Source organism: Cynara cardunculus (genome assembly GCF_001531365.2).
Source record: "Cynara cardunculus var. scolymus isolate 2C chromosome LG 12, CcrdV1, whole genome shotgun sequence".
NCBI classification, from domain to species: Eukaryota; Viridiplantae; Streptophyta; class Magnoliopsida; order Asterales; family Asteraceae; genus Cynara; species Cynara cardunculus.
This window is the reverse complement of record NC_037539.1, coordinates 2,864,569-2,870,574: the sequence shown is the minus strand read 5'-3', so window position 1 is coordinate 2,870,574 and position 6,006 is coordinate 2,864,569. Positions and strand designations below refer to the sequence as shown.

Here is a 6,006-nt window from a genome sequence, read left to right as displayed (position 1 = left end):
TCATGATTTTGGTTGCATTATAATTTTATTTATGTTTGTATCATGATTTTTGTTTGCATTATAACTCTTATGTATTATTATATATATATATATATATATATATTAAAGAATAAACCATGAGTGTTTGAAGTGGCCTCTCCTAAAGCCTAGAACTTCATTTTTCTTTTTTCTCCTTCATTCTCTCAATATCCACTACTATTTTTTTTTTGTCAATTTATGTTTTTTGTTAAATGTTTGCATTCAACTCCAAACCATTCATCTCCTTCTATATTAATTCAAATGACATAACTTCAAACCCTTCATCTTTTCYCATCAATCATTTATTTATATACATATAAACAACAACTATTTATTCATCTTCATCTCTCACACCCTCTCAAATCCTATCTCCATCTTATACATCTCTAAATTTATTTTCTTTCTCTTTGGTTTTTCTTCTATTTTACTATTGATAATCTTCATAGTTTTTTTTTCACTTCTCCCATAAGTTTATGTATGTTTGTATCGTTATGTTATTCAGGTTGCATTATAGTTTTTATGCATTATGTCATGAAGATTTGAAAAGAAGTCTTCAAGTTTAATATTTGATTTTTTGGTTGCAATATAAGGTAAAATATTTATACTGATTTGTTTCATTATTTTGATTGCATTATAATTTTATTTATATTTGTATCGTGATTTTTGTTTGCATTATAACTCTTATGTATTAGATAAAGATTTAAAATGTTCAAGTTCACCATGTAATTTTTACTTATGCATGTTGAACGTTTTTTGGTTTGCAGGTTTTCGAGTTCTTTAACGTTTATATATCAAGTCATGAAAATTTGAACTTTTCAAGTTTGGGTTGTGGGAATTTTTTATTATGATCTAAGGTAAGAATTTTATGCAAGTTTGTTTTGTAATTTAAAGTGTATTAGAATGTTATGTATGTTTGTATCATGATTTTGATTGCATTATATTTTTAAGTATGTTCTTATCGTAAGTTTAGTCGTATTATAATTTTATGTATGTTCATGTTATGATTTTGATTGCATTATAATTTTATCTATTGAGTTATAAAGATTTGAAGTCTTTAAGTTTGGTATGTGATTTTTTACATATCGTATGGTTGGTCCGGTCCATTCACTATTGTGTTTTTAAAGTCAATGTATGTGTTGAAGATGAAAAATAGTACATGTACATCATCCTTTGAAGGAGACATATATTTATGTGGAGTATTTTTTATTCTTAAATTTGTGTCAGATTCCTTATATTTTCGTCGTTATTGTTACTCATTTTATTTAGTTTTACAATTTTATTACTAAACAAATCTCTCTCTCAATATATATATATATATATGTGTGTTTATATTAAAATTTCACTAACTATATTTTATTTAACTTTTTCGAATTATTTGAATATGATTTGTTGATGATTCTATTAACAATTAATATATATTTATATAGACAATCATCAGATCATTAATCAAAGCACTCATACTTACGCGGTACCCATACTAGTTATGATAAAAGTTATTTGGTAGCTTACAACTTGAATCTTACAAGTAGCTCATAAATCTCATTTTCTATCCATGTGGGACGAGTTGTTTCACCTGTGAAACAATGAAAATGAAAAGGAATCAACTTGTAGTCCATTCGCAAGGAAACTACCGACAATTTTGCTCTTGATCAGAGCCTATACTCCGTCTAACTGTTGCAACCGACTTTGTTGTTATTATTAGTTTTGTTCCTGAAAAATGGACATGCATAGCGTTCTGTTTTCATGACAATATTTAAGCTCTTGTCCATGAACGGTTCTGTTGTCGTAAATATCTATAACTTTGCAGTTTTCATAGGGACGACAAACAATAATTGAACTAACGCAAAGAATCCATACCCGTATGGTACGAGTTTGAACCCGATATTATTTGACAAAAAAGCAAAAGATTTAATGGGGAAGTTATGATTTTTGAGGATATAGGTTTGATATGGGAAGTAGGCCATGGTTGATCATATCTTTCTCTTTGTCCTTTTTTCCTTAATAATTTAAAATATTTATTCTTTATTAAAAGATAGTATATATTACTTTTACCCAATATGGTTGATGTATTATTATTAATATTATATATATATAGAGAGAGAGAGAGAGATGAGATCATGTGAGACAAAATTGTTTTCGTGAGACATGCGAGACACAATTTTTACACTTGAAACTTCACAGAAAAACATTGTGAAGATAACCTTCACAATGTTTTTGCTGTGAAGATTCGGCTTTTCTTTAGCTTCACAATATTTTGTTGTGAAGTTTCAAGTGTAAAAATCGTGTCTCACGAAAACAGTCTTTTTTCACATGAACCCAACCTTATATAAATATGCTTTAATGTTTAGTTATTGAAAAATACCTTGTCTTTTTTTTTTCTATTGAAAATCTTCCAAAAATATTCCTTCTCCCCTAAAAACCTTCCATATAACGTCATGACTTCATGTCATTCCCTCGTTCTTGTCCATATGTTTCTCACTACAAAAGTCCAGATCTTCAAACACATATAACAGATTACTTTACATTTATCGAGTCTACGTTAAGAATGAACAACAAAAGGTTCAAAGGCTCGATAATCTTTATGATTTGGGGTGCAAAGCCCAAATACTTTACCATTCTAACAGAAACCCATGATCCATCATTCAACATCATCGAAGACATCTTATAGCCACTTGCATTGGTTGTGGACTTAGATGGATTAACACGTGTTCATACACGATTCTGATGGATCAAAAAGTACATTCATTTTTAACCAAAGTCATACATAAATGAATCATTTTCTCCAATGATTCATCTATACTTGGATTTTGTAGATTGTCTAAGTAAATATCAATTCACTGTGTAACGAACCTTTAGTTTGAGATCAGACTCCATCTTATTGACCCCAAGCTCTTCAAACGAAATGTCAGGTAGTTGCAAGGACGTTACATCCTTCCTTATTGAGAACGAACTCTCTACATCCATGAAAATCCAATAATCACCATCCAGTTCTCAAACACTATATATCTGAATCTCAATACAACAAAATAAGGTCAAATTCGAGTTCATACCCAACCATTATGGAGCCACACATTAGTGTGTTCTCCTAAAAGCAAAACCTAAAACGTATCAAACATCATATAAAACTTAATTATTTACTACTGATATCAAATTTTTTCCTCAAAGGTCTTGTAAGATTTTTTTAGGGTACAAAATTTTTAATATATTTTAGTAAAATATCTTTTCATTACAAAGTGAAAATTTGAGTTTTTATGCTCCATATATCTCATATTTAAATTTTAGGTCATATTTTTAATATGAGATATATGGAGCATAAAAACTCAAATTTTCACTTTGTAATAAAAAGATATTTTACTAAAATATATTAAATTTTGTAATTAAAATTAAAAAAATTGTAATAAATGAAGCAAAATTCTTAGATATTTTCCCATATTGTGATTTGCACACTTGATACAAGTTGGAACCCAAAGCATAAATTTGATTAGACAAATGGGAAAAGATGAGTGGTCAAATATGCTTTTGAGATTATTAAATATATATAATAATTTTATTTTTTTTAATTTATATATAAATATTACTATTTTTAAATTATAATATCCTTCTTGCTCAACTACAAGTTTTTCTTTAATTATGTCCTCTTTAAAATTATTATAATACCCTTTAATTAAATTATATTAAATTAAAAGTAAAAACATATCCAACTAATTCTTCAAAATTGAGATTTTTGAGGATTTTAATTAAGTTTTTGTTAGAACAGATTCTTCGTAACTTTTTTCAAAAATGAAAAAAGCGGGAAATGGAGCATGCATGACCTTCTTTAAATTCAGAGAATTTTTCAAAATTATTGCAATGATATGATGGAGAAATATTTTTTGATTATATTTTTACTGGTAAGAGGTTTTAAAATTAAATATTTGGGATTTAATAATATAATCAAGGTCAACCTTTTTAAATGTGAGATTTTGAACATGACCCTCAAGATTTTGGGGCTCAATGTTACATGTGTTTAGGGTATTTTATCGACTTGTGTAAAGTTATGATCAAAATTTTTTAGGTTCATATTATTAATTACTTGGGTTCAGATTCAATTTATTAATAGTTTAGGTTTAGATTCAGATTGTTAATCGTTTAGTTTAGGTTTAGCCTATTTTTGTGTCTTAACATATATCTCTGTTATCTCATTTATGTAATGTAATCAAAAGATTTGGATGTAGCTAAGCCTCCAAAAAAAATTGGAACTTCTCTTAATATAATCAATGTTATAATCTTTAAAATAGAGAAGTTGTTTGAGTTGAGTGTAACATATTTTTAGAGATTTTGTATTTTAATTATCCATTTTGGAGAATCTGTTAAAAATTTTACAATAATCTTCTTGAACAAATAGTCAATAGATTCAGTCAAATAGTTTTGAGATCTGTTTTGAAGCTATCACATATGAACAAGATTCAATAATAAAAAAATTCAAAGATTTTATTGGCTCTTGTCGCTGTCACGAAACAATTTTTATCTGATAATATTATAATCTGAATTCATATCGTTGCTCATTAATAATCATTATAAGATAGCAACAAACTTTATCTAAATATGATATTAAAGTTTTTCTATTTTTAGATTATTAAAAATGTTTTAAAATATCCTATTATTAATGAATATATTTTATAAAATCTTATATCAAATAAGAATCTTACCCGGTAAGAGTGAAGACAAGAATCTCGAGTCTTACCTAGTAAGTGAAGAAGAGAACTCTTACCATGGTTAGCGCTTACCGGGATAAATTGTTGCATACGATGCGTTTTAGTGAATAAAATCTTAAGCGGTAAGTAAACGATAGTGTTGAATTTTACCGGTTAGTGCTTATCGAGTAAGTGTTTAGGTAAACGGCCCCTTATTTAGTTAACTTTGATTACCAACAATCGCATTTATTATTATTAAAAATTTATAAATTAAGAATTTTTATATATTATATTTATTTCAAAAAAAATTTTGTTAGATGACATTTGGTGGATGTTGCATATAACATCTAACAAGGCTTTTGGGAGGGTATATATTCTTATGGTATCTTACTTTCAAGAGCTGTTGGAAGGGGTATCCAAATTACTATTTGAATGGTAATTAAAGAAAACTAAACCACAATGATGGTGTTTGATTGGTTTTGAGTTTAGCTTCAAAGATCAAAAGTATCAGGAGGTCCTAGGTTAAAATTCAAGGAGAAATAAAAATCATCTTGTGGCTACGAAAGTTCAAATGCGATGACTCCGGACTATCTGCAAAGCAAGTGGTCACCCTGGAACTAGTCGTCTCGCATAACGAATTGGATATCCAGGTTAATAAAAAAAAAAACTATATAAGAAGATTAGATGCTTTTGAGAATGAAGATCACATACAAGGGGTAAAAATGTAATTATTATGTAAATATACAAGTGATTATTATAATTAAATATATTTATTTTTAGTGACATAAACAATGATATGAATCTTTTAAGATTAGTTATGCAGACTATCTGTTAGTAATAGCATATGGGATGTCATCTATGATTAGTTGTTTAGATATGACAGGATCCTAAAAGTGTTGTATGTGTGTTTATGATAACGGTCGTTAAATAGATGGAGAAATCTGTTGCAAATGGATAAATGTAATTAACAAAAACCGATTAAATGAAATTTAAAGTGAAGGTCCGTTAAAATGGGCAAACATAAGGATACAAAGGAAAAAGTTGGGAAAAACTCAACGAACTTTTCCACTTTGAATGATTAAGTCCCTAAATATTTTATTGAATAAACAAATCATCGAACTTTTATCTGTATCATTTTAATTAAAACAACTACTTGTAAAAATATTTTTCTCTACAAAAAATTGAAATTGCATTTTTATTTTTAAGTGTTGAAAATAAATATTGAAAAAAAAACGTGAACGGCAGGATTCGAACCTGCGCGGGCAGAGCCCACATGATTTCTAGTCATGCCCGATAACCACTCCGGCACGTCCAC

General features: G+C 27.9%; 1 non-coding gene across 1 annotated transcript; it reads right to left on the bottom strand.

Annotated features, from left to right (window-relative positions):
* Positions 1-5,924: 5,924 nt before the first annotated feature.
* On the bottom strand, positions 5,925-6,006 carry TRNAS-AGA. The gene has a single exon. It is a non-coding gene; the product is annotated as a tRNA-Ser (tRNA).